Source organism: Atractosteus spatula, chromosome 1, assembly GCF_055471065.1.
Source record: "Atractosteus spatula isolate fAtrSpa1 chromosome 1, fAtrSpa1.hap1, whole genome shotgun sequence".
Classification (NCBI taxonomy): domain Eukaryota; kingdom Metazoa; phylum Chordata; class Actinopteri; order Semionotiformes; family Lepisosteidae; genus Atractosteus; species Atractosteus spatula.
In genome coordinates this window covers 1,200,416-1,218,713 of record NC_142706.1, presented here as the reverse complement: position 1 = coordinate 1,218,713, position 18,298 = coordinate 1,200,416, and the positions used below count along the sequence as shown (strand labels likewise).

At 49.5% G+C, this 18,298-nt stretch overlaps 1 protein-coding gene across 3 annotated transcripts in view; it reads left to right on the top strand.

Moving 5' to 3' along the window:
• The first annotated feature begins 6,578 nt into the window (after positions 1 to 6,578).
• Positions 6,579 to 18,298, top strand: part of clocka (clock circadian regulator a) — a 63,244-nt gene continuing 51,524 nt past the window's right edge. For all 3 annotated transcript variants that reach the window (XM_088918277.1, XM_088918185.1, XM_088918125.1), the window contains exons 1-2: positions 6,579 to 6,693; positions 17,735 to 17,832. The gene's annotated coding sequence lies outside the window, so the exon portion shown is untranslated. The remainder of the gene's footprint in view (positions 6,694 to 17,734; positions 17,833 to 18,298) is intronic.

The window sequence follows — 18,298 nt, the reverse complement described above, 5'->3', positions numbered from 1 at the left end:
ATGCATAAAATATTACAATTACTACAAGTTTCGTCCTCAGAACTTTACTTCTCCCACTGTCTGACAATAAACCTTTGCCTAGATACACTGAACACATGTGATCTTCAGAAAAAAAAGTTTTCTCTGTAATACTCCATATGAAATCTTGTGATGTGACAGCTCTGTTAATATTTAAAAGTGCAACAGATTACTCTTTCAGGACGAGAGCCACGCACTGCCAGTTAAAAGCATTCCTCGAGAAAGACAAAACGCAGTGCTTTCCTCTTCAGCTGTGCCTAGAAAATCCAACTGCTGAACTTGCAGCAGTCTGGAGAAGTAGGGAAAGTACACCGTTGCACTAAAACTTCAGTCCTTAAAATGTAGAGCTGGGTAACAACTGGAATTTATGCGAATTATTTAAGTGTCATACTGTGTGTCTTCGGGACAGAGACTGGGAAACTCCTAACAGAGCACAGAAACAGAATAAAAGGCTGCATTGTTCTTGCTCAGATACAAAGAAGGTAGCAACGCTTCGAGAGAAGGTAGGATTTATTGCCAAGTTGTACATTAAGAATCAATCAGGTATGTGCTATCTGTTAAAGAGGCTAATTAACATCATAGTTATAAATATCAAACTAATCTAAATCACCATTTCCTAAGTAATAAAGTACGAGCACCATAACGAAATAAATATTCACATATTTAGCCTTCCAATGTTTCCTTTAATTAATTACTCTGCTGTTAATTATCTGTTCAACCTGTTGAGCCTATTTCTGATGTTTCGTTGCTAATCAATTTTTATGGGCATTCGGAACCTTAACTTAGCTAGAGCTTCCAGAGATGTATTTCGTCTCAGGCGAGGACACTGGGCTCTTGGAAACTTTCTCTTCCCATGGTGGCCAGCACAGAAGCTGCGCAGCTTCATCCTCCGCTCACTGACTCTTTGAACAGTGAGCAGATCTGTGAGGGATCCCCGAAAATAAAGCTGAGAGAAACACTGGGAGAGAAAAAGAATTCGCTATCATTGTGCTTAGCATGCAAAACAGCCTGGCTTAGCTGCAGCAGTCTCAGTGGAATTAAAGGTAGGTCACATCCCATAATGCTCTGGTGTAGCTTCTTTGAATTGCTTAACCGCTGTTGTGCCAGATGGATTTTCCCCACCCCGTGAAGTTTAAATTCATCTCCTTGAAGGCTGAAAACTGAGGGGATCTCTGAACGATCTTTTGTGTTTGTTAATTTATTGATGGCTTTTTAAATTCCAGATCAGCATTGATAACAGTACACATTGATTTATTTTCTGTTAAGTTCTGAACCTTCAGCCCTAATTTGCTCACTGGCATCATATCCATTCCCAAATATATACATTTACTGTATATATACGGTACACAGCAATGATGATATCATGTATCTCTGTCCAATGGCAAGGGTAAAGTGGTCTTGCTGGAAAATGACTGGTTCTCTCATCATTACAGGGTTAAAAAATTAAAACTGCACTTTCCTAAAGAAAGGCTGCTTTGAAAAGGCTTGTAGCTCGACAGACATGTGCTTTATCATTAATCTGTGACATACGATGCCAGGGAAAAGCTTTTGAAGGTTTAGTGTCAACAACATCTATTAAGGCTGTGTAACAGCAGGCAGTATACAGTATTTTAATACTGCTCCAGGTTACTGGGGCTGTTTCCCTCTGTGATTCCTGCATGATTCCTGAGTGATTCCGTGTGATTCCTTGTGTGAGTCCTGTGATTCCCTGAGTGATTCCGTGTGATTCCTTGTGTGAGTCCTGTGAGTCCCTGAGTGATTCCGTGTGATTCCTTGTGTGAGTCCTGTGATTCCCTGAGTGAATCCCTGTGTGATTCCTGTGATTCTCTGAGTGATTCCTGTGTGATTCCTATGTGATTCCTATGATTCCCTGTGTGATTCCTTGTGTGATTCCCTGAGTGATTCCTATGATTCCCTGATTGAATCCCTGTGTGATTCCTATGATTCCCTGATTGAATCCCTGTGTGATTCCTGTGATTCCCTGAGTGAATCCCTGTGTGATTCCTGTGATTCTCTGAGTGATTCCTGTGTGATTCCTATGTGATTCCTATGATTCCCTGTGTGATTCCTTGTGTGATTCCCTGAGTGATTCCTATGATTCCCTGATTGAATCCCTGTGTGATTCCTGTGATTCCCTGAGTGAATCCCTGTGTGATTCCTGTGATTCTCTGAGTGATTCCTATGTGATTCCTATGTGATTCCTATGATTCCCTGTGTGATTCCTTGTGTGATTCCCTGAGTGATTCCTATGATTCCCTGAGTGAATCCCTGTGTGATTCCTGTGATTCCCTGTGTGATTCCTGTGTGATTCTCAGTGCAATTCCTGTGATTTCCTGTGATTCCCTTGTGATTTCTGTGCGATTCCCAGTGCAACGCCCTGTGTGAATCCTGAGTGATGCCTGTGTGATTTTTCTGTGATTATCGTGTGTATAATTTACATAATTAGTATATTAATTATATGATTCCCTAATGTTATTTCCTGTGTGATTATATTATGAAATATTCCATTCTATTTTTTTTTCTCTTTTGTTACTGAATGATCCCAATGTGTTTGGCCATTATCACCAGGTGTCTAGAATATGGTTCTCTTTCTCTCGTATGTGGAGCGCGGCACATACTGCAGTCCGTACATGCATGCCTCAGACATTCCTCGTGTCTGATCTTTTTATTCAGAGCTTTCTTGCTTCATGCAGAAAGAAGGTAACAATTGTTCTGTGATCTTCTACTGAAATATGAAATATTGCTGAAATAGTAGTCATGTTTTTTCAAGCTTGCAGTACACCCTGATGGATCTGTATTTTGTAGCACGAAAAGCAGCCATTTAGCTGCACGGATATTTAGTTTTATGGCAGTGCAGGACGGAACGATTGAGGTTGATGATGAGGAACGCTTGTCAATGAGTCCATTAGATTTGACCGGTAAATGTGATGGATCGGCTATTAAAACACTTCACACTGCCTACTTGTGTCTGGTTTACCTCGAGACCAGGTGGTGACCAGGTCTCTGCAGACTCTGATGAGTGTGAATTGCAGACGACTGAGGGACGGGCCTGGTGCTTCGTCACTCGAAGCGAGATGTATCAGAGACAGTGGAAGGCGGAGTGACCGTGGGGAGGCTTTGAAGACTGTGAACCGTGAGCTGGTTGCAGGGGGGATCTCATGCTGTGTGATGGAGGCCACGTGTGCCCAGCGTAACCTGGCACTGAGTCGGCTGCTGATCGCAGGACTGTGATGACATCGCCCGGGGTTCATAAACCCCCCTGCGGGCCGAACACGAAGGCAGCAGCTGGAGACGAGGCTGCACGACTCCTCTGCTCTCCAGAGCCAAGCCCTCCTGCAGTTCGGGAGCCAGGTGCAGGAGGGATGACAGCACAGCCGCGCCTAGTCGCCATCACCGCCCAACCAGCCGCCTGTGCTGAGCCCCGGCGCCCCTCCTCTGCCCCACCCCCACCCTGGGCTCCCTCAGTCTGACTGGGGTTCCAGTCTCCTCGTGCTCTCGCCGGGCTGACTGGGCCAAACTCCCTCACCGAGTAAACCAAACACTTGCAAAGCATCCACTCCTTGAGCATTGTTGCCCCTAGAGAAATGTATTATTATAACATTTTATTTGAAGTATTAATGAAATTAATATTGAAATTAAATATTAATAATATCATTGAATTCGAAATATTGACATTAATTAGACTCTAGAGATACACGGTGATGTACTTGTTTCTTCACAAACCTTCACAAAGAAACAAATCAGTTCTTTGGCCACAGTAATGTAATTATTAAATCCACCTACTCCTCATGCTAGTATGATATGTATGCAAAGTAAGGCATGAGAATCTTATTACAGCTCCAACAGGTGTCTGTTCCTTAGCACGTGGGCGGTAGCTATGAACATGTAAAAAACATACCAAACCCCGACTGAAGGAAATAACTTTCAAATACGATTTCGACATTTCTGATTATATCGTTTTACTTTAAAAAAGGTTTGCATGAAATGAAGGAAGACTCCTTCCTTGCGAGTCAAAGCTGTTTTTCAGAGGCAGCTGCACAATCTCATCTGAGAGAGAAAGGAAATTAAAATATTATGTCTGAACCTTCAGGGTACCTAAACTGGGACGGGGGGGGGGGGGGGTTCATGAAAATCAAAGTTCGCCTTTACTGGCACAGAATATGAAGTAAAAGGTGTACAGCAGCTTAATGAAGCCCCACCCAGACGCTTGTGGTTCAGGTCCCACTGTTAAAGAAGTTTTAAAACAGAACAAAGAGTGGAAACGAACGCGAAGTGATTCGTGGTTCTGAATCCCTCAAACATGTTTTTGTTGGTGAACTCCGAGGAGACGGAGATAATTCACGTGCTTTCCAAATCTTGGTCATCGAGCCAAAATGCGGAGAAATGACGATTATATGATGATGATGATGATAAGAGTGAGTGAACATTTCTTCACGTAATTTAGCAAGGGTTAACAGCCCCCTAGGGACACAACAGAAAGCAATTTTTATTTCACACCGTGGCACATTTCTAATTCACCGGAATGGAAATCAGAGAAAGTGTTTCAGGCTCGTCCGGGGAGGAAGGCTCAAAGCGCAGCACAGCTGTCCAACCCGCCGCTCCGCGGTCGTGCAGCCCAGAGAGATCCGGGCGGCCCTTCAGTATTTCACTTATAGCAGCAGTGACCAAACACTTCCAGACCGTGCGGCTACTGGACGGTCTGGCCCCGCCCCCCGCCCGCACAGTCAAGTTCGGTTGCGCGGCGCGTCTGACCTGATTGGCGTCACGCCAGCCCGGCGAGCGGCGCGGGGAGGCCGGGCCGTGACACGCGCTCGGGGGCGGGGCCGCGGCCCGAGAAGCGCTGTTCTCCTTTTAAAGGAGGGGGGGGGGGGGGGCACGTGTAGTGCTCAGGCTGTCTTTAACACCCGAATATCAAAACAACAGGTTCTACACATTGCATTTCACACTACAGGAAGGTCGTTAGCAGGGTTTAAGTGGCGGCTCTGTGGCTAAGGATCTGCGCCCTGTGGCTGGAAGGTTGCCAGTTCGTATCCCGCGGCTGGCAGAGGAATCCTACTCTGTTGGGCCCCTGAGCAAGGCCCTTAACCCCAACTGCTCCAGGGGTGCCGTATAAATGGCTGACCCTGTGCTCTGACCCCCAGCTTCTCTCCCTGTCTGTGTGTCTCATGGAGAGCAAGCTGGGGTATGTGAAAAAACAAATTCCTAATATGAGAAATTGTATAGGGCCAATAAAGAGATCTTATTTAAGATCAGGGAAGAATTGTAAGCTAACAACAACAACAACAACAACAACATAATAATAAACTTTATTTTTATATAGTGCCTTTAAACGACGTGGCTTATCAAAGTGCTTTACAGAACAACAACAAAAGACCATGAGAGGAGACAGTGGATGTTAAATAAAAGCCTCAAAACACTTTTCAGTCCAGATGTGAAAGAGCTCAGGGCACGTGACTCTCTGAGATCCTTGGGGGTGGACTTTCTGAGTTGTGGGGCGCAGCAGGAGAGGACCCTGTTACCCCTAGAGTGTAGACGGGCTTGGGGGACAGACAGGAGAGCAGAATTAGAGGAGTGAAGGCAGTGAGGTGGGGAGTAGGATGATAATAAGAGCTCAGACAGGTACTGAGGTGCCGAGCCATGTGGAGCCTTGTACTGTAGGTGAGCATGAGGATTTTGATGTCGACACAGAACCTGACAGGAAGCCAGTGCAGGGACTCCAGGACAGGAGTAATGTGATCACTTGCACTAGACCTGGGCAGGATTCTGGCTGCCGAATTCTGGACATACTGGAGTTTGTTCGGTGTGGATTTAGACACCCCAGCGAGGAGAATGTTACCGCAGTCAAGACGAGAACAAGACCAGAGCTGTTGCCCAGCTTGTCATCAACAGTTAGTGATAACACAGGACGCAGCCTGGCGATATTTCTGAGGTAAACGAATGATATTTTGACAACATGTTGCACATGTGGGTCAGATGTCAAGCCTGGATCAAATATCACACTCACATTCTTCAGTTTTGATTGAAACTCAAGTACAGTACCATCCACAGATAGGGTTTCAGCTCTGGCTTTATGTAGCCAGACTTCAGTCTTTTCGCAGGTCAGATGAAGGAAAGTGTGAGTCATCCATGTTTATTAATGTCAGAGGTGCAATTAAACAGAGCAGAGACTGTAGATCTGAGTATCGTCAGATACAGATATGAACATTTAGACCGTGCAATCGTAGGATCAATGAGCATCGTAGTTGATTTGAATATTTTTAGTAACTACGGCATTGCACTCATCCAATAACTTGCTTTGTGGGTGTCTTGTGTCAGGGGGGTGTACCGCTGTGGTGCGTATGAATCCCACATTCTTGTCTTTTACTGTATCAGAAGGCGACACAGCGACAAACCCAGAAACCCCCCAGCCGGGGGAACTCCGTACGCGCCCGCATGAAGGGATTGCCCGTGCACGCGCTTCGAGAGGGGCGGGCGCGTCCACCGAACCCCCCCCCCCCCGCCTCCCAGCGCACGCCCGCGCTGCGCGCTCCCGGCGCCGGCGCGCATGCGCTCCGCGGAGCCCCAGGCAGGCCTGCTGTTTGTGTGACTCCGGCTCAGCCCGGCGCGGCCATCTGAACCAAAACAACAAGCAGGAGGGGAGAGCCGGAGAGCCGCGGAGCCGCGGAGCGCAAGCGGGTAAGGCGGCCGTTCCGGGACGGGGGGACGCGGGCCGCTGCGGGGCGGGAGGGCAGGTGGTGGGGGGGGGCGCCGGGGCTGCTCGGGCAGCGGGGGGCGCCGGGGCCTGGTGACCCACATTCGTGCTGCCGAGCGAGGGGGCTGGCTGCGCGGCGCGGCTCCGGCGGCGGCCCGGCGCGGAGACGAGCCGGGTGGGTTTTGAACAACCCTATTTTGTTTGGTTGTTGTGGTGGTGTTGTCCTTCCCCCCGATTCTCCTTTTCCGTACCCCCTTTAACGCTGCACCCCGCTGCGCCCCCGAAGCCCGACCAGCCGGGAGCCGGGGCTGAGTGCTGTCAGGACGGGGCGCCTGGCAGCTCTGAACCGCTGCGCACGCACGACCACCGCTCCCTCCCCCTCCCCTCAGGCGAACACCTTTTTATAACACGGGGGGCGGCCGGCTGTGTACCTGTGACCCTCGCCTGTCCGTGTATTTATTTCTCCTCCCGGCGTGCCGGGTGTCAGTCGGGGGTTGTGCGACTGTGCCACCTGTGGCTGGGCTCGAACCCGAGTGCGCTGGTCTGGGGTGGGTGTGTGCGGCTTGTGTGCCACAGCGCCTGCTTTCCCCCTCTCCCGGCCGTGTGCCCTTCCTGCCCGGCGTCTGCATTGCTCTGGCGGGAGGGGGGAGCGTTTCGCCCGGCCTGTCGTCGGATGGGAGCCGTGCCCCCCTGGTGTCGTGCGTCCTGACCTCATCCTGATCCCGGGGCCGGTTTGAGCTCCTGCGGAGGTCAGTCTCTTCGCACAGAAGGGGGCAGTAACTAGCCAGCAGGGAATGGGGGTCAGTAGGTCAGGTTTTACCTGTGCGTGTGGACTGCAGCCGTACTGGACCAGCGGCGAGGTCAATGTCAAATTGGTCACAGATGGGCAGTTTTCAGCCCCCCCCCCCAAAAAAACATCTTGTTGTTTTTTTTTCTTCCATTCTGGTTGCATTACTGGAGATAAAAAGGGCCCCCTCTTCGCTCGCCTCTTGTTTGCGTTTGCTGAATGCATCAGCTTGAGCCCGTGGTGCTTCTGGCGTCAGGAGGAGGGGTGTCTTATCCAGCTTTGCGGAAGGGCGTTTGTGGAAACAAGCGGTTTCTCCCTACATCCCCGTGCCTCCCACAGAGAGCAGACGCGAAGCCCGGCAGCCTCCTGCTTCTCTCCGGGTGTGCGGGCTGAGAGTTTGTTTATCGAGAGCCCGGTTCCGCCCGGCGCCAGTTGCTACTGTGCCTTTGCTGTTGTTCATGACCCATGTCGACGTGCAGTCCTACTTTATTTCCCAGGAGTGCGGATTAACCGGGTCTTTATTCGTATGCCTGCTGCAGGAGCTTTCCCCCCTTAGCCCACTATAATTGATGGTCGGCCTGTTGAAATTGTTTTACAAGTTACTGTGTACATTTTAATTTCATTGCACCTTGAAATGCGCTCATCAACACAGATTCTTTCTAACACCGAAGAATGAAAATAGCCGTTCCCCTTTAAGGCCTCTAAATGCCTTAAAACTATCTTTACAAGGTTATGTCAGTGGACACAAAAACATGTTTGTGTCACGCTGACTGAAATATTCAGAGTAGCACCAGTACTGAAGTGCTCAGATCCAGTGCCGTGTCCAATGTAAATAAACATGAATTCCCCCGGTTTGGTGTAGATTTGGGATGCTTTCTGTCCTCTGTCCTTCTGTGTTGAATACACAGCCTCAGGGGACAGTTCACCGGGCCACTTGATCTGTGACACCAGTGTGACACTCACAAGGAGATGCTGACAGGAGTTTGAGATGACAGGAGCGATCAGTGTGTTAAGAAGCTGGTGCCTCCTCCTGGGCTGCTCCAGGCGTGTGATTGGTGGGTGGCTCCACAGGGGGCGGGTCAGTGGGCGGGGCTCCTCAAGGCAGCCTCTGCTTTGCCCCGCCTACCCTCGGCGTCCTGGTGCAGGTGTGCAGGGGGCAGCACTGGAGCAGGGTCTCGCTGGCCCTGTCCAGGAGCGGCATGGGACCACGGGCTTCCAGAGGTCCTGGCCAGCTGCAGAAATCCAGCCCACTGTGTTGCATCTGTGTAGCCTGAGGTCATGACGAGTGGGATTAGGGCATGGAGATGGGCCCTGGGTGGGGCATCAGGCTGTCATGCATGCTGGGATGGGTTGGATGGGGGAGCACTGCCCCAGCTGGAGGCTGAGAAGAGCAAGGCAGTCAAATACAGAACTGCGCTGCTGCGGCTCGATCGTCTCTGGCACACTTCTTAGTCTGGACAGAAACTGCATTTGGGCGCAGGTGGGTGAGAAATTAAAAGCTTTCAACACGGACCTCAGCGTTCACCTCTGACCTTGGACCTTACCCAGCACTCTTCGCTCAGCAGCGTCTAAAGCGTTTCTATTCCTGCTGATAGACAGTGGAATGGCCTTGTCAAGCTCTCTGTGGTCCTGATCAAGTGCAGATACCTCTTGCCTGGTGCACTCCCTTGTGTCTGACTGCCGTGTACTGGCTAGAATTGGGCATCACTTAGTGGCTGCCCTTTACACTCACAGGTGGCTCCTAGCTCTGCACAGGGGGCTGTGCTGATTCACAAGTGAAGTTGTGTCTCTGTCCCAGTGCTTCCTCACTGAGCCCTGCGCACTTCAGGTTCTGGCGGACCTGCAGTGCTTTGGGGATTATAAACTCATACAAGTCGTGCCTCTAGCAGTAATTGTGATTTCTGACCGTTGGCATCAAGTTTCCTTAAGTTGGCCGATTAATTTAATTGCTGATGGCACTGATATCACCAGTGCACTGAGCCCTGAGTACACTGCATAGTCAACACGTGTTTGGAAGGGCTCTTTCGCATGATACTTCTTCAGTTTGTTTCTGTTAAAATCATTACAGCAAAAAATTCTGTTTCTTTCTTGTTGATTCAGTGACTATAACACTTACTTGTTCAGCATGATGGGCCTGCATGCTATGTCAGAAACCTGCCTGCAGAGCCCAGAAGGACCGGCCTTGAGGGACTTTGTGAAACTGACAAAAAGTAATGTGTTCGTTAGGGTTTCTGACTATCTGTGCACCTGTTTGCAGGCCTGAACGTGGTTTATAACTGCTGCTTCTCAGCAAAATATTGAAAATCGACGAGTGGACGGTAGCACTGTTTTTCAGACGCGAGAAGGATTGAGCGCCGAAGTGCCTTCGTTTAAGACCATAACCACGTTTTTAAAACCACATTTTAGTCATTCATACTATTCCTGCAGGAACCAGCAGAAATCCTGTTGTTTTACATTACCTTCCGACTTATTGTTGTGAAAAATAGTGCTTCCTGCATTTATGTGCCATCAGTGGTGAAATGTCTCCTACGATGTCCAGTTCAGGTCCTTTTCTGTCTTGGGTAGTTTGAGTCTCAGGGGGGTTAATTAAAAAGTTCAAAGATTTTATAGAATGCAGATTGTGGATTGTCGTCAGTTTGTGGGACAGATCCATGTTAACTCAGGGTTTTTGGCCCATCATCCAAATCCAGAAGTGTTGGTCCTCTTGGCTTGCTGTGGGCCACTGGGCGATGGCGTTGAACCCATAGAAAGCTGCTGTCAGAGCCCTTCTTTGGGGACGATGTTTTGATCTGGGCTAGAGTCTGTTAAAATTGCGATACGGTCACGCGACGTGACAAAAAAACTCTCCAGCATCAGTATGTTCACATAGTACAGTGCCGGGGGTTCAGCTTGGAGGAACAGCAGGTCTTTTCACTGGACTGACTGATGCAGCCGCTGGGAGTGAGCGGGGGGACTGTCGTGGGGCCCAGGCCTAGGCAAGGTTTGTGGGGTTTGCAAAGTGGAGTGCACATTTGTACTGGGATTACCTCGGGGCGCGGGGGCATTTTCCAGAGGTTAGCCTGAGGGACGGTGTCGGCAAAGACCACAGAGACGTCGTGGCGCCAGGGAAATAGTAAAATAGTAAAATTATGCATTGTAAGAAGTTGAAACCCGTTGCCATTGGGTTCGTTATGTCATATACTCAGGCACCTCAGCTGGAATATGGGACTGCGCTTTGTTCATGGGTCGGTTCTTTAGCATTTGTCTGCAGTGCCGTGTGTTGTGTCCCCACCCAGCCTGGAATGGCCACTTGCAGGCCTGGCCCACTGGTAAGCACCTTCCCCAGTCGAGCCCCTCAGGGGGCTCTGGTTTTGTTGAAGTCTGAGCACAGTGGGTGTTGGATGCTTTGAACACTGACCTGAAGGAGCTCTTTGTTTAAAGCCTTGCAGTGTTCAGCTTTTCGTGATGGCGCAGCGCTAGATTTAATTTTGGTCTGTATGACCTCTGTAAGAAGTTGACACCGCACGACCTGAAGCAGTCTAGCTGACCGTCTCGGGCCTTCCCAGACCGAGCCGGGAGAGCAGCGGGCTCTGCTGCTCTCCTCCACATCCCAGCACCTTCCCGTGCGCTCGTTTGTGCTGTCTGCCGACACTGGGGAAAAACGGGCTCGTGCAGCGCAGGAGCGGGATTAATAACAGATGCCTGTTTAGAGTCTTGTTTGCGTCTTACGGAGCAGCCGGGAGGTGAAGTCGCAGACGTGTGCCAGGATTTTCGAGCCTCCTGTGTCTTCAAGTCCAGCTGTGGCAGGCGGGAGGGGAAACGCTGCTGTGGTGGTCGGAGCTTGGTCTCCAGTGAACATGACTTCAGCCTCTCAGCCTGCAGTGCCATTTGACACAGCTTGGCGCCTGGCACCGAGTATCGTGGCTTGATGTGATGTTGTGGTTGGGGCTGTGTCGTAGAGAAGAGCCCGAAGGGGGGTGGGGGGCTGTCTTTGCGCATGGTCTCGCGTCATGCTTGCCCTGCCATCATCTTCCTCTGCATCACTTCTCCGCGGACGGTGAGGAGACTCCCAGCAGCTTTTAGAAGCTAGTACTCGTCGGTGCTGAGCCGTGGATCAGGTATTCAGAGGCTGACTGAATAGGTTGGTTTGCTCTCGCTGTCTCTCTTGCTGACTTACCAGGGGTCTGAGCTCTGACCCTCGGGTGCTTCACACAAGCAGGCTCTTCCTGTGCCTCTTCAGCGATTGACCTGCAGATGATCGTTGTTTGATTGATCCAGTGGGGCAGGTGGTTTGAGGAGATGCAGTAAAACACATTTCAGGGTGGAATACATCTCTATACTCCTCTGTAGGTAAGATTTGAGATGTGCTGCAAGTCTTCATTGTTTCGGAATTGTGCAAGAACTTGCCAGAGCCGATAAAAAAGTTTTTCAGAATGGTTTTTGATAAGCCTATTTGTCATTTCCAGAATATTTGTGGGCTTCTGTTGCAAAATAAAATTAAATGTATATGTACAATATCTATTATAATGACTTTTGAAGCATGTTTAAACTCACTTTATTTTGGTTTATTTCCTCAAACCTGGATTTTTCCGATGCCCCAGACTGGTTAGTTGTCGCATGAGTTTGCCTTATATCCGTCCGAAAGTGTTTCTGCTGTTCTAAGGGCAGTGGATCTCGGCACAGTCAGTCCTGAAACATGATGTTCATCTGTTGCTGTTGCGGCAGTAGTCAAATCATTTTTACTGTTTTGTCCCTTTATGTTAAAACCGAGGAGGGAAATAGAAAGCAACTCTCATGGTTCAGAAAGTCCAGACACTCAGGCAAAGCTAAAAAAAAAAATGCATTTTTCCTGTTAGCGGGAAAAAAAAAAACTTTTCTGGAATGTAAACCTTGCCAAATAGTGGTTGCTCTAATGCCAGCCATGAGCCTGTGCTAAACTCTACTCGGTCACAGAGCTGAGTCAGAGCCTGTAGTTGAGAAGCAAGCACCAGGACTCTCTGGTCAAGCTTGATTTGTTAGATGTAGCTTGCAGTCTGGGTGTCTGTGGGTAAGAGTGGGGCAGTCTGGGTGTTGTACATGAGCAACACGTCAGATGTCAGCAGAACATGCTTAGCTTCTCTTCGTCTGTCCTATCCATTATCCCTTCTGTCCTCTCTTCTCATGGAAAATAACTTTTAGGTTGTGTAGCGTCTTCCTCCCTTTTGCTTTTGGCTTCATGTTCGTTTTTGAGCAGCATTTCCCCTCTCTTCCTGGACTCGCTACTGGACTGGTAGTGGGTTCGAGTCCCGGGCACTGCGCTGCTGTGGTGCCCCCGAGCAAAGCGCTTCACCCTTCGAAATACCTGGCTGGCCCATGGGGTGCAAAAGTCAAGCTGCCCGTTAAAGAAGCATTAGTAACTCGTGGTACATTGTAACATCACTTTATTAACCCTTTACAATTTCTTGCATTAGGAATTATCTTTTCGCATACCCCAGCTTGCTCTCCATGAGACACAGACAGGGAGAGAGCCTGGGGTCAGAGCGCAGGGTCTGCCATTGTACGGCACCCCTGGAGCAGTTGGGGTTAAGGGCCTTGCTCAGGGGCCCAACGGAGTAGGATTCCATTCACACCTGCTCCAGCGTTCCTGTGCACAAGGTGCTTGCTGAAAGGAGAAGAAAGGAAACACAACGTTTCGGCTGTGGAGCCTTCTTCGGGTGTGAAGGCTGAAGAAGGCTCCACAGTGGAAACTTTGTGTTTCTTCTCTTTTCCGCAGGAATAAACCTTTACTTGTTCCTTTGGAGCCTACGCATGCTGATGCAGCTGCCTACTTGAACTTTCATATCGATATGCCTGAGCGGATATTTTCCTTCGGGTGACCCGTATGCTCACACCTGCCGCAATACAGGAAAAATGGATCGTTGCTGCTTGGAGCCCGTTATCGGAAAGCGGCTCTTTCCTCGCCTGGGTGACTGCGGGCTGGAACCTCTTTCTGGAAGCGCGGGACACAGGAGGCCGGGCCCCTGGGCGGGACCGGCCAGCTAACATAGCATCACTTTATTAGCCCTATACAATTTCTTGCATTAGGAATTTGTCTTTTCACAGACCCCAGCTTGCTCTCCATGAGACACACAGACAGGGAGAGAAGCTTGGGGTCAGAGCGCAGGGTCAGCCATTGTACAGCACCCCTGGAGCAGTTGGAGTTAAGGGCCTTGCGCAGGAGCCCAACAGAGTAGGATTCCTCTGCCGGCTGCGGGATTTGAACTGGCAACCTTCCAGTCACAGCCACACAGCCACCGCACCACTCCTAGTTCTTCCAGTCCATTTCAAACCAGTTCTGTATGTCCACCTTATAAAGTACTGGAGCATCAGCAGAAAAGGTGTGTGCAAAGTTCACAGAGACCCTCTGAACACACACATACTCTTGATTACTCTGGCAGCTTGGTGACTTCAGCAGATTAAAAGCTGGCTACCTCCTGGAAGAATACGGTGCAGCAGTTGGGCCGCAGAGATGGCTTCTATCTACTGCTCTTCCTCTAGACGTGTTTGAAATATGCAGGACTTATGACAGATGTACTTCAGGAAATGTCCCCTCGTGTGCCTGCACACGTGCGGGCTGAAATTGTTGTGTCGGTGTCCTGCGTGGGTGTGCCGATTCTGAGTCCTGATCCGCTCCTGACTCTGCCGCGGGGATTAGCGGCGGGCGGTCTGACGCGGTGTCGCGGGCAGCTTTGCGACCTGCAGCTGCATGAATCCGTGGAGATGTAGGTGACCCACATCACGGGGCCAGTGCGCTGGGTCGCCTCTCCCTGCCTTTCTCCCGGATTCCCCGCACCTCGCTCGCCATCTGCTCCGGCTCAGCTGCTGCTCAGGGCTGCTGCTGTCAGACTTGGTAAATAAAGACGCTGGCGTGCGCTTTTCCTTTTTTGCTGGCGCGTGCTCTTGCTCGTCGGGTATAGCGTCCACACGATTCTTCTGATTTTAGATCTTTGACGCTTTTGCTTTTTTTTTTGTCACATCCTCGGAATCGCCAGGTGAAAGCTCTGGGTGGGTAGATAGGTCCCCTGTCCCTGGATGGGATCAAACGGGGGGTTTAACCGCTGCAAGAGCGAGGAGCCCGGCGCGAACTGAGGACGTCCAAGATGCCCCTCTGGCGGGTCGGGGAATGGGTCGTGACCCCTCGGGCGGTTGCGCGAGAGGCCGGCAGCCATGCCCCCCTGTCAGACTCTAAGCCTCTCTCACACCGCCATTGGCATGCGACCCGTCTCGTTAAATCCAGATGCTCTGCCCAAACTTGCCACTGGAACGAGCTTCGGGATTTTGAACCGGTGAACAGAGAAAACTAACCTAACGTCATACCTAGAGAATGAGGCGCAGCTGTTTTATCACTTTCAGGCATGTTGGGAAAACGCGCCGGGTTTTTCTCTCCGTCTGCTCGAATAATGTTTTATTCCTCAGTGGAGGAGGAGAAGTCCTATTGGGAATGTGAATTCTGCAGAGCAGATTATATGATGGACCCGAGCATGCATCTGGGTCTAAGATGGAGTGCTGCTCGGGTGTGTGAGTCGGGCTCCTTTACCGGGGTTCTCAGTCAGGCAGGACAAGAAGTGACGATCCTGTAGAAGGGATGGGAAGAATCTCGCCCTTCCTGAGTGGACTGAGGCTCAAGCCAAATTTAAAGGCATTGCAGACTAATTGGCACCTCCAGAAGAGAACCAGCGGGTCCAGTTCAGTAAAAAGTTCTCATTAACGAGTCCGCGTGCTTAGCGTTTTGGCCATGGAGCGTTGTTTTGGGATCCATCGTCGCCGAGCTCCAGTGTCCTGCTCGGCAGGGGAGGAATGGAGTGGGGTGTTCAGGATAAGTTCTCCAAACTTTTCCAAGAAGAGAAGTTTAATTGGCATGGAAATGCCAGCCACACACAGGCTAGCAATTAGTTGTACATCTGGTGAGGCTGCTGCTGGTGCTGTAATCGGTCTGGGCTTGAACGATATAAACTCTCAGTAATTAGGTAGCAGAAACACTGCTGCCACAGGCCATGCTCAGGAGTCTCCTTTGTATTGCAGGAGACTAAAAAGTCTGGGAGAGATTTAAAACAATAATCTCTTCTTCAAGAGATGAGGGTATTTTCTGAGATTCTTACCGTCCGTGGGCAGTGATAGATGCAGTAAGCATTATGATCTGTCGTTCCTGTATTCAGAGCCACTACATGTATATCCCTGCCCTGCAGATATTATACGTACTTCGGGGGATTTACTTTTAGTATCTAATCAGGTTCAATTAGAAGTTACTTAAACAAAAATGCAGTCGGTTACATAATGTTTTACAGTTAATCTTTGAGAGTATATTCTCACACACTTACTATTTTCAGGTGTTATTAGTTCAGAAACCAAAGAGGCTGTTTGGTAGCTAATATGTCCCAGGATCTCATCCAGCCATTTCTAGAAAGAAGCCAGGATATCTCCTCTTCAGTAACGTGGCTGGGCAGCTTCTCCAACACTCCCACCACCCTATAGGTAAAGAAGTGTCCCCTGTTCTCGGTTTTAAATGCACCACAGTCTTTTCTCTTCTGCCCGCTGGTTGATGTGTCACCATTTCAGAGTTCGTGACAAGTTCTGCTGAGTTGATTTTGAGTACTTGTATCAGATCTCGTACTCTTCTCTGCTCAAGACTAGCAGGGTTCAGCTCCTTCAGCCCCTCAAGCCCCAGACTGTGTCCGGCTGCTCTTCTCTGGTCTGATTCCTGAGCAGCAGTATCTTCTCTACAACACCGTGACAGACTCTGTGCACACTGTTTTCTAGATTAGGCTTAACCAGTGCGTTATACAGCTAATTAGAAATTAATACATAGAATTTTTACAAATATTAGTAGAAGTGATAGTAAAATTAAAGCATAGCAGACCTGCAGGCATTTTTGTTTCCTGTAAGTTAATGTAATGGAAAGGAGCAAAATCAAGAGGGAAAAATGGAAGCGCTGCATGAACATTTACAGGGGCGTTTCAGACCAGGTCAGGTCCATCATGCCCCCTGAAAGGTAGAATACAGTAGTAGCCAGAAGTGGTTGGTTTGTTAGGAAAAAAATGCCCACGACAGCGCAGGGGCTTATTCAGCATCGTTTAGTGCTTCCTAGCAAAACTCGTCTAACCATGAAGGAGCAGCCGGTGAAACAGCAGAAGAAGTTGTGGCTCCTTGCAGATGTGAAAGGGAGGAGTGAGACACTGATTAAAAACTGGCATGACTGTCCTCTCCACGAGTGCGATGGTGCGAAGAGGCGTGACGTTGTCCCGCTGAAGCTGTGGCCGGAGTGCACTGGCCTCGGGTCTTTTTTCCCCCTTATCGCCCGATGGCAGGAGTCTGCTGCTCTCGTAGTAAAAGCAGATGGTTTGAATGTTAGATCTTTTCGTCCTAGAGGGCTGGTGGGGTGGTTGCTTGAGTTTTGTGCGTTTTTTTAACGCGAGTAAGGTAACAAGAAATGCCTTTTGTTAAACGTCCCGTGCGTACGGCTCCGAAATCAGGTTCGTGGTCCTTGGCCCATCGCTTAATAACGGCGAGTGGGCTGCAGGACCAACCCGTGCATCGCACAGACAGCGTGCGTGCGCGGGAGGGGAGCGCGCTGAGCAGGGGGAGGGGGAGCTGTTCTCAAGCAGTCTCATGTGAAACTGGGGCACTTCACGCTGATCATGAAAGAATGATTCGATAACGCCACCATCACATGCTCCACCAGGACCTGACCTTCACATTCAGACTTCTTTCTTTTCATGTGCTGTGAGCCTTCTGCCAAAAGTTTGTCCTGTCAGATATCATTTTGGTTGGTCAGCTTTTAGATTCGTCAGCCAGTGAGCATTCAGACCACGGTTATGTTTCATCTTAAAACTGCCCGCAGGATCCTGGCAGGCGCTCCTCGCAGGAGGAGAGTCTGACTGTGCACGATTGTAAAGAAATAGGTCAGTTTAACTGCTGATCAGATCTGCTGTAATTACATTCTGAAAATGAACGTTTGAATCGAGGAACTTAATTCTTGTCTACGTGCCTTTTCTGTCCTAAACCGTTTCCCCCTCTTTGTTTTACATTCTTTGTCCTTCCATTCTTCACGTTGAGAAAGCAGAGAGCTTTCTCTCTGTATTTCCACTGGTGTGAAACCTGTCCCCAGGTGTGGGCCGCATGTTGTCTGAAAGGAGCAGTTTGCCGTCAGCTCACGAGGAACACGCGGAGGTTGACACCTAATAAACCTGTGCGCTTGCCTGCTCCGTCCTCAAATAAAGCGCGACTCTGGTTTTCTTCTGCAGCTGAAACGCATTTGTTCGCGGTGCAGGAAGAGGCAGCATCAGGGGATCTCCACAGTGCCGGGCGGAGACGAGGAAGTCCTGCTGTTCATTTTGTGCAGGTAAGGATTTTCTGTTTTAGATCCCGGTGGAAGTAGTTTCGTCACTGAGTCAGTATGAAAGGAATCACAGGTTTAAGAAACACAAGGCAGTGTTACAGCTCAGGAGAACTCAGGATTGTCCCTTCAGAGCAGGCATCCACAGGCTCTATTGTCCTTATCCACACAGACGCAGCTGGAGCAGAGTGACTGATCATAGCTCAGGCCCAAAAGAAATGGACAGTAGTGCTACTTAGCTTTCCTCACCGGAACGGGTGAGTGGCAGACAAATCATTTACTGCGTCGTTATTACATACAAATTTTACTTAGAAAATTCCTCTCCAGGTGGGGCTGCACACTGGTGCTGGTGGAGGGGATCCCCATTACCTGTAAAGCGCTTTTGAGTGGAGTGTCCAGAAAAGCACTATATAAGTGTAAGGAATTATTATTATTATTATTATTATTATTATTATTATTATACTTGCATCTG